Source organism: Thamnophis elegans, chromosome 13, assembly GCF_009769535.1.
Source record: "Thamnophis elegans isolate rThaEle1 chromosome 13, rThaEle1.pri, whole genome shotgun sequence".
NCBI classification, from domain to species: domain Eukaryota; kingdom Metazoa; phylum Chordata; class Lepidosauria; order Squamata; family Colubridae; genus Thamnophis; species Thamnophis elegans.
In genome coordinates this window covers 5,545,004-5,561,914 of record NC_045553.1, presented here as the reverse complement: position 1 = coordinate 5,561,914, position 16,911 = coordinate 5,545,004, and the positions used below count along the sequence as shown (strand labels likewise).

The 16,911-nt window shown below is 47.6% G+C and overlaps 1 long non-coding RNA gene across 1 annotated transcript in view; it reads left to right on the top strand.

The window, feature by feature from the left end:
- LOC116517135 overlaps positions 1-12,727 on the top strand; it is a 29,462-nt gene extending 16,735 nt beyond the window's left edge. The window contains exons 2-3 of the long non-coding RNA XR_004256423.1: positions 685-799; positions 12,355-12,727. This is a non-coding gene — a long non-coding RNA (uncharacterized LOC116517135). The remainder of the gene's footprint in view (positions 1-684; positions 800-12,354) is intronic.
- The last annotated feature ends 4,184 nt before the right edge of the window (positions 12,728-16,911 follow it).

The window sequence follows — 16,911 nt, the reverse complement described above, 5'->3', positions numbered from 1 at the left end:
TAGAAAAGAAAAATTGGAATAGAATAGAGTAGAATAGAATAGAAAAATAGAAAAAAAAAGAAAAATTGGAATAAAGTAGAGTAGAATAGAAAAGAAAAATAGAAAAGAAAAGGAAAATCGGAATAGAACTTCTTAACCATGGCCCTTTTGCATTGCTGATAAACCTTCTTGGAGTCTAAAGTTGGTGCGTTTTGTTCTTGGAGACATCATATTTTGTTGACTCTTCAAATCTAGTGTGACGAAGTTAGCCATCTAATCTAAACGAAGAAATCTAGCTTAAGAGGGAGAAAGACTAGGGGTGACACGATAAATGGAAGAGGGAGTCAAGCTATTCTCCAAAGCCCCCGAAGGCAGAACAAGAAGCAGTCAGTGGAAGATCATTAAATAGAGATCCAACCTCGATGTAAACAGCGAGAAAAAGAAACCAGTGGAAGGACTTGCCTCCAGAAGATGTTGGAGCTCCATCACTGGAGGTTTTCAAGAAGAGAAATTGAGCAGGGGGCTGGACTAGAAGACCTCCAAGGTCCTTCAGCTCTATTATTCTGTATTCTGTCACTCTGGTTAGTGCTCTCTGTGTAGGGCAAGTCTCCAATATAAGAGTTTTGGGGTTAATTGACTAAGGGGACAGAAATAAAATTGTTACTGTGCCACGTCCACTGAACAGTGTCACTTCATCTTACCCAGATCCCCCTGTCAAGAAACAGCGGACAGCCATTTTAGAAGAAATCTTGGAGAAACTAGAGGATGATGAAGAAGGCAATGGGGAGGATAGCTAGTATCCTCACTTGGGAACCCAAAGGTATGTTAAGTATTCTGTTTCTAAAGAATTAACTATGATCTTCACTTGGTCCTCACTAACACTCTTCTTCTTCTTCTTCTCCTTCTCCTCCTCCTTCTCCTTCTTCTCCTTCTTCTCCTTCTTTTTCTCCTCCTCCTCTTCCACCACCTCTTCTTCTTCTTCTTCTTCTTCTTCTCCTCCTCCTCCTCCTCCTCCTCCTTCTTTTTCTCCTCCTCCTTCTCCTCCTCCTTTTCCACCACCTCTTCTTCTTCTTCTTCTTCTTCTTCTTCTTCTTCTTCTTCTTCTTCTTCTTCTTCTTCTTCTCCTCCTCCTCCTCTTCCTCCTCCTCCTCCTCCTTCTTCTTCTCCTCCTTCTTGTTCTCCTTCTCCTCCTCCTCCTCCTTCTCCTCCTCCTCTTCCACCACCTCCACCTCTGCTGCTGCTGCTTCTTCTCCTTCTTCTTCTTTTTCTCCTCCTCTTCCTCCTCCTCCTCCTCCTTCTTCTTCTCCTCCTTCTTGTTCTCCTTCTCCTCCTCCTCCTCCTTCTCCTCCTCCTCTTCCACCACCTCCACCTCTGCTGCTGCTGCTTCTTCTCCTTCTTCTTCTTTTTCTCCTCCTCCTCCTCCTCCTCTTCCACCTCCTCCTCCTCTTCTTCTTCTTCTTCTTCTTCTTCTTCTTCTTCTTCTTCTTCTTCTACTTCTCCTCCTCCTCCTCCCCTCCTCCTCCTTCTTCTCCTCCTCTTCCACCACCTCCACCTCTGCTGCTGCTGCTTCTTCTTCTTCTTCTTCCTCTCCTCCTCCTCTTCATCTTCTTCTTCCTCTCCTCCTCCTCCTTCTCTTCTTCTTCCTCTTCTTCTACTTCTGCTTCTTCTTCCTCCTCATTTTCTTCTTCCTCTCCTCCCCCTTCCTCCCCCTTTCCCCTCCTCCTCTCCACAACCCCCCCCCCCCCCGGTCTAGCACTGATGATGTTACTCAGTTGGGTAATGAAACGGCTGCAAGAAAACCAACAAGCTCAGAGAGCACCCAAGGACCCCACAGTCCTACTTTTCTTCCTCTTCTTCTTTGTTGCCAATCAAAACTGACATCTTCTCCTCCTCCTCCTCCTCTTCCTCCTCCCTACAATATCCCATGATCCTCTTTTGCCACCTTCTGACACGCCAAGTCAAGGGGGAAGCTAATTTAAGTTAACTAACTTTAACACCAGTGCCAAGAAAGATGTTAACTGGGGCTAAAACTCACTTGTCTCACTTGGCAGTGGAAGTTTTGGGCTCAATGTGGCCGTGAGATGAGGACTTCCTGGTGTCAGGTGGCTGATCGCTCCTCTGATACACCTGCCTCCCTTCTTGGCTCTGTAGGAGGCAAGGCAGATTTGCCGGGTTAATCCTCAATAGATTAAATAACTATTTCCCACGGTGTTTCTGCCGTAAGCCCAAAGTCCAGTGGTATCCATTTATCTCTGTGGAAGACCATCCTTTCCCGTTGCTTCAGGGTCCACGCTCAGCATGAATGGGGTAGAGGACAAAAGGAGGCAGCCCGAGTTAATCCCAGCTAAAGCAGCTGCCAAATTCCAGCGGTGCCTGTAGGATGAAGACTCCTAACACCCCGGGAAGTGAGAGATGAAGAGAGGGGCAGAGAGCGGGACAGTTACCCTGGCCAAGCCATCCCTTAAATCCTTCAGGGTTTGGGAGTAAGATCAACCTTTCAGAAATAAGGATAGATTTCCTGAGAGTGAGAACAATCAACCCATGGAACAGAAGTTGCCCTCGGAAGTCGTGGGAGCTTCATCCCTGGAAGCTTTGAAGAAGAGACTGGAGAGCCATCTGTCAGAAATGGTGTAGGATCTCCTGCTTGGGCAGGGGGGGGGGTTGGACTAGATGGCCTACAAGGTCCCTTCCAACTCTGTTAATCTGAATCTATCTAAGATGATCAAAGGTTTGGAGGCTCAAACATAGGATGGATGGTTGCAGGAACTGGGCATGGCTAGTCTAGTGAAGAGAAGGACCAGGGGAGACAGGATAGCAGTCTTCCAATATTTGAGGGGCTGCCACACAGAGGAGGGGGTCAAGCTATTTTCGAAGGCACCCCAACCTGACAAGGAACAATGGATGGGAACGAGGAGCGATTCAACCTGGAAGTAAGGAGGAATTTTCTGACAGATAGAAGGATAGATTTCCTGAGAGAGAGAACAATCAACCCATGGAACAGAAGTTGCCTTCAGAAGTTGTGGGAGCTTCATCACAGGAGCCTTTCAAGAAGATACTGGACTGTCCTCCGTCAGAAATGGTGTAGGGTCTCCTGCTTGGGCGGGGGGGATTGGACTAGATGACCTACAAAGTCCCTCCCAACTCTGTTAATCTGAATCTAAATCAATCCCCTGGTGAGGTTAAGTTTTGGTTCAAGTTAGATTTCAAGGACCAAGCCCATAAACATTACACATTTTCCCCCCTGAGATCTGTTGCTTAATTAAGTCCAGATAGATAAGAATGCCGTCCCATATAAACGAAAGCTGTCGAAAACAGCTGTTGAAGATGAGTAGCGCTGTTTTCAAGCCCTTTCACAATTGTGTTCCTGACTATTGTGGGCAAACCGGACTTCATTCAGCTGAGTCCATTATATTCTCATTGTACTTTTTAAAAAATAGATGAAGGTTTCCCCCTTCAGAGTAATAATATAACTCATCTCTCCCTACTCTGGTGTCCTTCAAATGCATTTGGGGAGGGGGGTGGTGTGTGGAGTGGGGAGAAAGACGAGGCTAATCACACAATTTACATCATCCACACAATTACAAGGGACGCTGTGGCTCGGGGGGGCTAAGACGCTGAGCTTGCCAATCAGAAAAGTCATCAGTTGGGCGGTTCGAATCCCTAGCGCCGCGTAACGGAGGAAGCTCCCGTGACTTGTCCCAGCTTCTGCCCACCTAGCAGTTCGAAAGCATATAAAAAATGCAAGTAGAAAAATAGGAAACACCTTTGGTGGGAAGGGAACAGCATTCCATGCACCTTCAGCGTTGAGTCATGCTGACCACATGACCACAGAGACGTCTTCAGACAGAGCTGGCTCTTCAGCTTTGAAACGGAGATGAGCACCGCCCCCTAGAGTCAGGAATCTTTACCTTTTACCTTAACACAATTACATTCTGATGGATGTGACATCATGTGGGCTCCACTAGATGTCATTGTTCAAACTTCTCTTTTTCTCAACTTTCTTCTTTCCTCCTTTCCTTTCCTTTCCCTTTTCTTACTGCTCTCCTTCCCCTTCATACCCTCTCTCCTACTCTTTCTGCCCCTCCCTATCTTCCTCTCCTTTCCTCTTTCTTCTTTCCCTCTCCTTTCCTCTCTTCCTACCTTTCCTCTCTTTCTTTCCGCTTTCTATTGTTGCGATCGCCTATTTTCCTCTTCCATCTGTTGTATTTTCGGGATGACATTCCGGTTCTGTCTTTATGTTTACCATTTTACATTCCCTTTTCCTCCTTTTGGTGGTTGAAGGCAGTCCAGATAGGAAACACAAACCCAGAGTACGAAGAACGCTGCCTGTTGATTGAGATACGTTCTTCACTCCCGTTCCTCCTCAGGAGATAGTTTTTCCTGATCTGTAGCTCTTCCTCCATCCTCTCAAGGTCCTTCGCACAGCCCATTACAGGAGAGATAGAGGGAGGGAGATACAACAGAGAGAGAGAGAGAGAAAAGGGGAGGACAGAGGGAGGGGAAGGAAGGAGAATCTGCAAGGAAACAGCTAAGCTCGGGGAGGACCAAAGACACCTCCTCCACCTGCTTCTCCTCCTCCTCTTCCTCCTCCTTTTACTCTCCCCCTCTTCCTCTCCCTGCTCCTAGCAAAATAATGCTAGATATTATTATTATTACCCTTATTCTCCTCCTTTTCCAATCTATTATTTACACATACCTCATTCTTTGAACATATAAACTAGAGCCCAAATCTGAATGAGCCACCAGATAAGGGGTGAAACAGAATTCAAGAGGAGTTGGACTGGGGTTACATTTGTGGCAATGTATGTATTCTAAGCTGATGGGAAGTTTAACTCCACCACCACCACCCTCCAGTTTTCCCTGCTCTTCTACATCAAGGAACAAAATTGCAGGAGTACGACCAAGTTAAAAGCACACCAAGGACCCAACAAGAGTTAGGGAGGTCCCCTGCTACCTGTCGTTGGGTGTCATCCCCTCCCCAAGCCCCTTCCCTCCCCGTGTTTTTTTTTCTCCCCATGATCAGCCAAGTCTCCGCTGAAGACGCTTCTGTCATCTGCAGGAGCCGGGAAAGGATTAGTGCAAGCAGAGTCGGTAGGCTTTGGCAAACAGAGCCCAGCTTGGTTACAACATCTAATTCAATTTGTTCTGCTGGGATTGAAATGTGAAATGCTTGCCAGTCAGATGTCCGGGGTTACCAAGGGTTGAGAAATGGGGGGGGGGATAGCGGGGGCGGGCAGGGGGAACAGGATAAAGGATCTTCTAAAAAATCTTAAAGAGTTTTATGGAAATCAATTTAACTCTTTGGTATTTTTCTTTTACACCTTCTCACCTTAGAACATCCTATTTTTATTCTTTTAAGGGCCTTGAAGGTCTTGTAATTGAAAATAATTTGTTTTGGGGAGGGTCTTCCCGCCCCTTAGTTGACAGGAAGCGCTTTTGGAGGTTGAAGGTAGTCCGGATAGGAAATGCAGACTCAGAATACGAAGAACACTGCCTGTTGATTGAGATACGTTCTCCACTCCCGTTCTTCCTCTGGAGATAGTTTTTCCTGATCTGCAGCTCTTCCTCCATCCTCTCAAGGTCCTTCGCACAGCCCATTACAGGAGAGATAGAGGGAGGGAGATACAACAGAGAGAGAGAGAGAGAGAAGGAGAGGAGAAAGGGAGAGGAAGGAAGGAAGGAGAATCTGCAAGAAAACAGCTAAGCTCGGGGAGCACCAAGGACCTCTCCTCCATCTGCTCCTCCTCCTCCTCTTCCTCCTCCTTTTTTTTCTCCCCCTCTTCCTCTCCCTGCTCCTAGCAAAATGATGCTAGATATTGTTACCCTTCTCCTCCTCCTCCTTTTCCTCCTCCTCCTCTTCCTTTTCCTCCCCCTCCTCCTCTCCCTCCTCCTGGCAAAATAATGCTAAATATTATCATTACCCAGTAAAAGAGCCGAGGTGGCGCAGTGGTTAAATGCAGCACTGCAGGCTACTGCTAGATCAGCAGTTCAGCAGTTCAAATCTCACCGGCTCAGGGTTGACTCAGCCTTCCATCCTTCCGAGGTGGGTAAAATGAGGACCCAGATTGTTGGGGGCAATATGCTGACTCTCTGTAAACCGCTTAGAGAGGGCTGAAAGCCCTATGAAGCGGTATATAAGTCTAACTGCTATTACCCTTCTCCTCCTCCTCTTCCTTTTCCTCCTCTTCCTCCTCCCCCTCTCCCTCCTCCTCCTCCTTGTAAGAAGATTCCCATTTTATCTCCCTAAAAAGACACGTCGTGAAATAGATCGGGCTGTGATTTGTACTGGTTTTCATAGCTTTATCGTTTTTTAAAAATATCCTGGTGGGGAGAGGGGTATGTTGTTGTTGTTGTTGTTGTTGTGGAATTTTGTGTCCCCACACAGCAGCTAGTCACAAGCCATGAGACAGGCAGCTTACACAACATATCCTCGTTAAAAGGGTGGGTGCGGAGATTCCCGCTCCGTTCTCAGCTCCAGTCGGGTTGAAATAAATAAATAAATAAATAAATAAGTAAATAAATAAATAAATAAAGGCCTACACAGGTCTCCACGTCGGCCCGCCAGGGACTTGCTGGCGGAGTTCTCCGGGCGATCGATTTGACAGCGCTTCCCCTCCAGGGGAGAAGGACAAAGGATGGGAAGAATTTAAACCCAAGATGTGTTAATTGGATTAGCAGCTTCCCCGGCCTAGCGGGGAGGGGGGGAGAGAATCATCTCGGTACCAAAAGCCAGCATTATGCCAACACCAACAACGAAGTCCTGGCTTGTGGGTTGCCAACATAGAGAGGATGCCAGGCTGTTTGGGGTGCCTTTTCCCCCACCCCTTCTTTGGCACGTCGCACCCGTGGGGTAAACAAGGCCTTTGCCAGGCAGCCATCCTTTCTCAACCACCAGTGTGTTTTGCGGTGTTGTCCAGGCGCCCTTCTGTTTTTAAGTAGAGCCAGGAAGGAGGGAGCTGGTGTGGGGGGACAGGGACGGCCGAGAAACAGCCCAGCGGGGCGTCGAGATTTCAGATTCATCCATTCATGAATAATAATCAGGTATAATCAGGAATGAGTAATTCACAGTAAATGGGTATCCAAATTGGCTAATAAGGAAGGCTTTCACCTCAAAGTCGGAATTGAGCGAGGGACCGAGAATATCAACAGACGTCGGCCAGGGGCGGGCGTGCATGTGTGAACGGTGATGTGACCTGAATCGGCGAAATATGCAAACCGAGCCTACACCGTGTGCCAGCAAAATAATCGGCGCCTCGGTTAGCAGACGAAGGGAAGAGAAGCTGGGCTGGCAGGTGGGCAGCTTAGCAGCTCTTCCGTCGGGGAGGGGGGAGAGGCTTCCCGTTGGCAGAGCGGCCTTGGTTAACTTCCTCAGGCGGAAGGTTGGAGATTGGGGCAGAATAGAATAAAATAGAATAAAATAGAATAAAATAGAATAGAATAACAGAGTTGGAAGGGACCTTGGAGGTCTTATAGTCCAACCCTCTGCCTAAACAGGAAACTCTACACCACTTCAGACAAATGGTTATCCAACTTTGTCTTAAAAACTTCTAGTGTTGGGCATTCACAACTTCTGGAGGCAACTTCTGTTCCACTGGTTAATTGTTCTCACTGTCAGGAAATTTCTCCTTAATTCTAAGTTGCTTCTCGTTGATTAGTTTCCACCCATTGCTTCTTATCCTGCCTTCAGGTGCTTTGGAGAATAGCTTGACTCCCTCTTCTTTGGGGCAGCCCCTGAGATATTGGAAGACTGCTATCATGTCTCCCCTAGTCCTTCTTTTCATTGAACTAGACCTACCCAGTTCCTGCAACCGTTCTTCATATGTTTTAGCCTCCAGTCCCCTAATCCTCTTTGTTGCTCTTCTCTGCACTCTTTCCAGAGTCGCCACATTTTTTCTACATCGTGGCGACCAAAACTGAATGCAGGATTCCAAGTGTGACCTTACCAAAGCATTATAAAGTGGTATTAACACTTCATGTGATCTTGATTCTCTCCCTCTGTTGATGCAGCCTAGAACTGTGTTGGCTTTTTTGGCAGCTGCTGCACACGGCTGGCTTATATTTAAATGGTTGTCCACTAGGACTCTTAAGTTCCCTCTCACAGTGACTACTACTGAGCAAGGTACCACCTATACTGGTGCATTTTGTTTTTCTTGCCTAAATGTGGAACCTTTCTCTTATTCTAGATTTATTCTAAAATATTCTGGACCTTCCGGTGGAAGAAGAAAATGAGAATTGCAGGGGTAGCTGGGAGAAAAGGCATCCCAACTAACGTCCGATGGGTTTAGATTCAGATTTAACAGAGTTAGAAGGGACCTCAGCGGTCATCTAGTTTCACTCAGGTTGGGGAAGCCCATCTTGGGATGTTCTCCTGGCCGGAAGGTCACTCCGGAGAACGTAGAATACTAGTTGGAAGGGACCTTGGAGGTCCTCTAGTCCAGCCCCCTGCTCAAGCAGGAGACCCTATACTGTTTCAGATGAAGACTTGTCCAGTGTGTAGTGATGGCGCAACCACAACATCCGAAGGCATTGTTTGGTCGCTCTTCATCGGTTGGAAATTCCTCCTTCGTTCTAGTTCTCCTTGGTTAGTTTCCATTCAGCGTTCCTTGTCTTGGCTCTGGACCCTAGTTTGACCCTCCCTCATCTTTGTAGGAATGGGCAGCTGGTTAGACGATGCATCCATCTGGCACAATCCTTAGCTTGGCATCCTCAACGTGATGTCTCCAGGAGCCATGGAGCTCATTGACCCAGAATTCTCAACCGAAGAATTCTGGAGAGTCCAAATCCTTTGCATTTCTAGAGAAACGAGGACCATGCCAGAGCTATATATATCCATGCCGAATGATCAAGCAATTGGATCCTGATTGACTCAAGGTTGACTCAGCCTTCCAGCCTTCTGAGGTCGGCACTACGAGGACCCAGATCGTTGGGGCAAGAGGCTGACTCTGTAAACCGCTTAGAGAGGGCTGTAAAAGCATTGTGAAGCGGTATATAAGTCTAAGGGCTATTGCTATCTCTGTCTGTCTGTCTATCTCTCCCTCTTTCTCCCCCCCTTTCCCTCTTCCCTCTCTCCCTCTCTCTCCCCCCCTCTCTCTCCCTCTCTCTCTCTCCCCCTCCCTCTCCCTCCCTCGCTCTCTCTGTCTTTATCTATCTATCTATCTATCTATCTATCTATCTATCTATCTATCTATCTATCTCCATCTCTCTCTCCTAGCTCTATCTCTTTCCTCTCAATCTCCCTCTATGTGTGTGTGTTTATCTATCTATTTCTATATCTATTTATCTCCATCTCTCTCGCGCCTATCTCTATCTCTTTCCTCTCTCAATCTCCCTCTCCCTCTCTCTCTCCTTCTCCCTCTCTCTCTCTCTCTCTCCCTCCCTCTCTCCCTCCCTCTCTCTCCCTCCCTCTCTCTCTCCCTCTCTCGCCCCCTCCCTCTCTCTCCCTCCCTCTCTCTCTCCCTCTCCCTCCCTCTCTCTCTCCCTCCCTCCCTCTCTCTCTCCCCCTCCCTCTCTCTCTCCCTCCCTCCCTCTCTCCCTCCCTCTCTCTCTCCCCCTCCCTCTCTCTCTCCCTCCCCCCTCTCTCTCCCTCCCTCCCTCTCTCTCTCTCGTAATGTATTGCAGACTAACTCTGCCAACTGCCAGGAGTTTGATCCTGACCGGCTCAAGGTTGACTCAGCCTTCTATCCTTCCGAGGTGGGTAAAATGAGGACCCAGATGGTTGGGGGAAAGAGGCTGACTCTTAGAGATGGCCGTAAAAGCACTTGCCAAGCGGATTGTAAGTCTAAGGGCTATTTCTACTATGAATTCAGTTTGCGGCTCCATTCTTGGTTTTCTCAGTTTCTTCCGACATTGGCTTCTGTTCCAAATTTCTCCTTCCATATTATTAGTTCCTTTCGCCACCAGGGGGCGCGCAACCAGCACAATAGACAAGGAACAGCCAAAACAGAGAGCAGAAATTCACAATGACGATAGTCCCCGACTTGCGACAGTTCACTTAGTGACCGTTGGAAGCTACGACAGCATTGAAAAAAGGGACTTGTGGCCGTTTTTCTCACGACAGCCTCCCCGCCGTCACGTGATTTACATTCGGGGTGCTTGATCGCTGAGTCACATTTACGACGGCTACAACGTTCTGGGGGTTGCGCGATGCTCTTTTTGCGCCCTTCTGACCCGCAAAGTCAAGGGGGGGGGGAGCCAGATTCACTTAACAACCGTGTTCCTAACTTTACAACCGCAGAGATTTACATAAAAAATCTGGCCAACACATCCACAAAAAAAGGTCATAAAATGGGGCAAAACTCAACCAATTTCTCACGGTTGTTAAGTGAGTCTGGTTTCCCCATAGATTTTGCTTGTCTGCCGGTCCCCTTTTGTGATGCCGCAACCGTCATAAATACGAGTCAGTGGCCAAGCGTCCGAATTTTGATTGCGTGATCCCAGGGTGGCAGCCACCGTCCTGAGTGCGGAAAATAGCTGTTATTTTTCCCCCCAGGGCCGGCGTGACTTTGACCAAACGAACCGTCATAAGTCGAGGGTGGCCCGTAGTGGAGGGAAGGAAGCAGAAACGAGTCCCTTGGGAAACCAGGGTGGGCAGGGAGCGCCTCCCGTTTTCTACCACGATGGTTGCGATGGGGGCGGCCTCAGGCGGTGATGCCGCTGGAAGGATAAGGAGGCGGCGGATGGCCAAAGGCCAAAGAGGCTGGATTTGGTGGGAATGCGGAGCGGTTTGTCTGATGGCTGAGCGTGATTGACACTTACAAATTACCAGCCCTGCGTGTCAAGTCTTTGACCCCTGAGTAACATCTTCGGCAAAGCTTTGAGATCGGCCTGCATTTTGTCATCTAATTACTACAAATCCCTTGGAAATTCACTGGCTGGTGGATGCTTCTCTCCTCCTCCTCCTCCCTCGCTCCTCTCTCCCTCTCTGTTCCTTCCTTCCTTCTCTCTTTCCTTCTTTCTTTCTCTTTTCCCTCTCTCCTTCCTTTCTTCCTTCTTTCTCTTCCCTCTCCTTTCTTCCTTTCTGTCTCTCTTCCCTCCCTTCTTCCCTCCCTCCCTCTTTTCCTTCTCTTTTTCCCTTCCTTTCTTCCTTCTTCTTTCTTTCTCTCTTCCCATTCTCCCCCTTCCTTTCTACCTTCCTTCATTTTCTCTTCCCTCTCTCCTTTCTTCCTTTTCTTCTTTCTCTCTTCCCTCTCTTCTTCCCTCCCTCCCTTTCTTCCTTCTCTTCCCTCTTTCCTTCCTTTCTTCTTTCTTTCTTCACTCTCTCCTTCCTTCCTTTCTACCTTCCTTCAATTTCTCTTCCCTCTCCTTTCTTTCTTTCCTTTCTCTCTTTCCTCCCTTCTTCCCTCCTTCCCTTTCTTCCTTCTCTTCCCTTTTTTCTTCCTTTCTTCCTTCTTTCTTTCTCTCTTTCCTCTCTCCTCCCTTCCTTTCTACTTTCCTTCATTTTCTCTTCCCTCTCTCCTTTCTTTCCTTCTTTCTCTCTTTCCTCCCTTCTTCCCTCCCTCCCTTTCTTCCTTCTCTTCCCTCTTTCCTTCCTTTCTTCCTTTTTTACTCTCTTCCCTCTCTCCTCCCTTCCTTTCTACCTTCCTTTATTTTCTCTTCCCTCTCTCCTTCCTCTCTCTCTTTCTTTCCTTCTTTTTCTCTTCTTTCTCTCTTTCCTCTTTTGCCTTTCTTCCCTCTTCCCTCTCTCCTTTGTTCCTTTCTACCTTCATTTTTTCTTCCCTCTCTCCTCCCTCCCTTGTTCCTTCCCTCCCTTTCTTTCTTCTCTCTTCCCTATCTCCTTCCTTCCTTCCTGGCTTCCTTCCTTTTCTCTTCCCTTTCCTTCCGTCCGTCCCTCCCTCCCTCCCTCCCTCCATGCTGTAGGATGTTGGCCCGACTTAAGGGATGTAACCAATCCCGGTGGACAGTGGTGTCTATTTGCACTTGAGAATGGAGCTGCTGGTGTCTTGGGGTTTGGCAACGGCAACGGATTGGTGGGACGTCACAATTGTGTTTGTTACTTCAAGACATTTGATGTTAGGACATGCTGGATATTGGTCCCTCCAGAGGGATTAAATGCAGATTTGTAACCATCTCTTCCTCTCTCTTTCTCTCTCTTCCTCTCTCTCTCTCTCTCTCCCCTCCCTCCTCCATGCCCTTCCTTTTCTTCATACTCTTTCTCTGTCTCCCTCCCTCTCTCCCTTTCCCTTTCTGTCCCTCCCTCTTTCCTTCCTTCTCTCCTCATCTCTTGCCATCCCTCCCTACCCCCCTTTGCTTTCTCTCTCTCCTTCCCCCCACCCTTTCCCTCATTCTCCCTCCCGTCCCTCTCTCCTTCCCCTGCTTCTTTTCATTCCTCTTTCCCTCCCTTTCTCCTTCTCCCTTCTTCTCCCTCCTTCACTTCAGAGCCAAATGATAGACAAGGAGACAAGAAGAAGACAACAGACATTTTAAATTCCAAAGTGGATCTCTTAATTCAAAACCCACACAGAAGATGCTTCAGGACACAAATAGCCAGGAAGAAACCTCCATGCCTCAAATTTCTCCTTGTCGCCTGCCAATCTGGAAAACCAATTTTGGATACCACCCCATAAAGCAAAACTTCATAACCATCTAACAGGAAACAGTATGAGTATTCCTCCCACTCCTTTTTTTAAAAAAAAGATAATGTGTATGTTTTTTGGGAGGGGGGGGGGAATGTACATAATTTATCTTTAAAAAATGTTGTGAATAGATCCATCCGAATAATAATCTAAAATAATAACTCCTTCCTTTTCGACGTCTGGTTTATCTCCATTTTTCTCATTTAACCTGGTTATATAAACCTCCAAGTGGCCTCAACAACCCTCTAAAAAGGATGCAAATGACCAGCTGTCGGCCAGGAGTATCAATCCTTCCATCCTTTCCAGCAATGAGTCAGAGTTGAAGAAGCTTCTTGGAGGAGAAGCGAAACGTCTTCGGAGAAAAACCAGAAAGTCCATTTGCTGTGCCCATTATGCAGCTCTGGCCTACGCAGCCTCTTCTCTGGCCATCTGGAAGCTTTCAAGACGAGACTGGACTGCCATCTGACAGAAATGGTGTAGGGTCTCCTGCTTGGGCAGGGGGGGGGGAGGTTGGGCTAGATGACCTACCAGGTCCCTTCCGACTTTCTTAATCCAAGTCTCCCAAGGCCTTTCTCACGTTACATCACATCACATAAACCATGACAGGCTTCCCCCCCACCCCCAACATGTCCAGACGAAACCCTTTATCCCATTTCGCGGAATGGATTCCTGGTCATCGATTTGGGGGCCCAACCGAACTAAGCTAAGGGGTGCCACTTATGCCTCTGTCTGGTGGAGGAAGACATCAGAACCAGAGGTGGCATTCAGCCGGTTTGGATCGGTTCGGGCGAACCGGTAGCGGAAATTTTGAGTAGTTTGGAGAACCGGCAAATACCGCCTCTGGCTGGCCCCGCCCTGCCGTTCCCTGTCCTCTATTCTCTTGTTTTTTTTTACCTCAGCTGATTCGTGTGGCAAAACGGATTGCCACGCCTCAGCTGAGGTAAATCCTTCCATCCTTCCCAGGTGACACCGAGGGCTGTTTTTGATGCGCATGCGGAGCGCATAGTAGGCATGTGCGGTTACGCAAAGCCGCTGTCATAGAACTGGTAGGAAAAGTTTTGGAATCCCGCCACTCATCAGAACCGGGGGGAGAGGGGGGTTGAGAGCCGAGGTGGCGCAGTGGTTAAATGCAGCACTGCAGGCTACTTCAGCTGACTGCAGTTCAGCAGTTCGGCTGTTCAAATCTCACCGGCTCAGGGTTGACTCAGCCTTCCATCCTTCCGAGGTGGGTAAAATGAGGACCCGGATTGTTGTTGGGGGCAATATGCTGACTCTGTAAACCGCTTAGAGAGTGCTGAAAGCCCTATGAAGCGGTATATAAGTCTTAACTGCTATTGCTATTGTTGAAAACACACCAACGCCAACAATGCTCCCCTTCAGAGTCTGACTGTGAGAAGTAGGCAGACTCTGCGTCACAAAATGAAGCAAAGTCACAGGGCAGGGAATCCGCACGGCCGTCTTGGAATCCACTTACCGCCTCTCGAGGCGTGACATCTACAACTCTCACCAAGCCTTAAGAAAGACCTCTGAATCTCATTCTCACCTCTGGCCAAGCCGTGCTGCTGGTGAAAGGATGTGTATGTGTGTGTCTGTGTCTGTGTGTGTGTGTGTGTGTTTAGGTAGGTAGGTAGGTATATGTATGTTTGTATGCATATATATGTATGTATGCATGCATGTATGTGTGTATGTATGTATGTATGTATGTATGTATGTATGTATATGGGGAGGGAGCCCAGGCTCTCCCTCCCATCACAAACAATTGCCGCTCTAGAATGCCGCACTCGCTCTCCTTAACAGGCCAGGCATTCCAGAGTTATGCTGGAACACACACACACCAGGGGTGTCTTATCCCCCCAGTATTTGTTTCCAGAGGGTAAGTCATCTGTGTACCAAGTTTGGTTGAAATTGTTTGAGGCGTTCCAGAGTTATGCTGGAACATACATACATCCTTATTTATATATATAAAAAATTAAAATATAAATAAGATATATATAAAAAGGAAAGTGGGGACAGGGAACTCGCAAATGGCAGAAACTTGTCCAGGCAGCTTTAGAAGACCGAGAATTAAGGAAAAAAAAGGTGATTTTCTCTGGGAGGTGTGAAGGAAAGGAAGCGTGCGCTAAAAACGAATCTTGAGAAGAGCAGAACCGCGAGATGATTCTGAAGGGCTCCGTTGGCGAGAGGAAGTGCGGATGAGGAAGACGATGAAATGGGGAGGGGGGGGCAAGTATAGGTTTCTGGAACAGGTCTTCCCAACCGTGGCTACTTGAAGATGGGTGGACTTCAATTCCCACAATCCTTTCTGTCCTGGGACCCTGATCACATTTCTACCCTAAACCTTAACCCTGTTAGGGACCCTTGAAAATGGACTATGAGTTCTATTTCTGTCTTGGGGTGAGTCATTGTTCTTTCTGAAATTAGGTCAAGGTCAAGGTTCCTCTCGGACATATGTACTAGTCATTCCAGACTCTAGGGGGCGATGCTCATCTCTGTTTCCAAGCCCAAGAGCCATCACTGTCCGAAGACGTCTCTGTGGTCATGTAGCCGGCAGGACTCAACACCGAAAGCACACGGAACACTGTTCCCTTCCCACCAAAGGTGGTCCCTATTTTTCTACTTGCATTTTTACCTGCTTTCGAACTGCTAGGTTGGCAGAAGCTGGGGCAAGTCACAGGCGCTCACTCCTTTACGCAGCGGTAGGGATTCGAACTGCCGACGTTTCTGATCAACAAGATCAACGTCTTAGCAACTGAGCCACGGCTTCCCTTCTGAAATTATTGTCAATCAAAACTGACATGAATATTCTTCTTCTTCTTCTTCTCCTCCTCCTCCTCCTCCTCCTCCTCTTTCCCTTTCTCCTCCCCCTCCTTCTTCTCCTTCCCCTCCCTTTTCTTCCCCTCTCCTACGTCTTCTCCTCCTCTTCTCCTTTCCCCTCTTCCTCCTTCTTCTCCTTCCCCTCCCTCTTCTTCCCCTCCCCTCCCCTTCTTGTTCTTGTTCTTCTTGTTTTTGTTGTTGTTGTTGTTGTTGTTGTTCTTCTTCTTCTTCTTCTTCTTCTTCTTCTTCTTCTTCTTCTTCTTCTTCTTCTTCTTCTTCTTCTTCTTCTTCTTCTTCTTCCCTCTCCTCCTTCCCCAATTGGGGGTGGGGTGGGGGGAGTGAGGTTGAATTTCTACCATTCCACGTTGGACTCGACAAGAACTCTGCCACAGATGTCTTTAGCACTCCATAAAACATTGAGTTTTGCTTTTAACTGCAGTGAAACCAAGAACTAATTAGTGCTCCTTTCTCCAGTGAGTAAAACCCAAATGTCAGACCATACTACAGCTATTAAATCCCAAGAAAGCCTCCTCTCTGCATGGGAGCGGTTTCGTCTGCAGCCTCCTCGTTGGGTTTCCCTGTGGCTACTGGCAAGACTCCGTGATTTCAAGATGGCGGTTCAATGGACCAACACCGGCACGAGAATAAAAAGTTGCCAGCTGGCAGGGAGTGCAGAATAATTCTCAGTGGCCATCAGAGAAGTGACATTAGTTCCTCTCTGGATTATTTTTTTTGTCCAGTGGGAACTTTCCACATCTGCCCAACCTCAACGTTGAAAACAATGTCTCCAAATTGAAATTTTTTTGACATCTTTCCACCTTCATCAAAATGTGTTGTTTCGGAAGGAAAATAAAATCAATTAAAAAAAAACAACAGAAGCCCAAGTCGATTCAGGGCTTGCAAGCTACAGATGTACCCTAGTTGCAACCAATTTTGTTGTGTTTATTTTGTACAATGACAATAAAGACTATACGATAGTTAGGAAATAGGTTCTTGTTTAGGCAGAATCGCAGCTTCCCACGGTGTCCTAACACAACCGCTAAAGAGATTGTCAGGGCAATTAACAATATTTAGTACTAGCTGGATACCCGTGCTTCGCGACGAAGCTATGCCATCGGGCAACCCAGAAGAAATCCGGTCCAATCCGTTGGCTCAGTGGTGGTCTGTGATTGAAACACATAAGGGAATATCGTTCTCGCCGCCTTGAGTCCGGAAACAGTTTCATAAGCGGAAGGCGTAGACATTTTGGTGAGGTACCGACGTTTAGTACTTTAAGGAGGCCCAGACCGCTCTGTGTGAAGAACATCTGCCAGTTTGAACTGAGGTAACAGAATGTGAGGAAAGTGGCAGTTGGAACAGAGTTCTTTGCAGGTGGGGAGGGGGAGTAGAACTCCTTAGCATCAGAGCGTGTTAATTACTGTATAAGAAGTACTAATGATCTGAGGGTCATTCCAGCCCATTACTTCTCCTGCCTTCTGGTCCTATCGGGATAGGAATGTGGGGAAATAATTAAGGAAAAAGAAGGAAAGATAAACACAAATGTGAA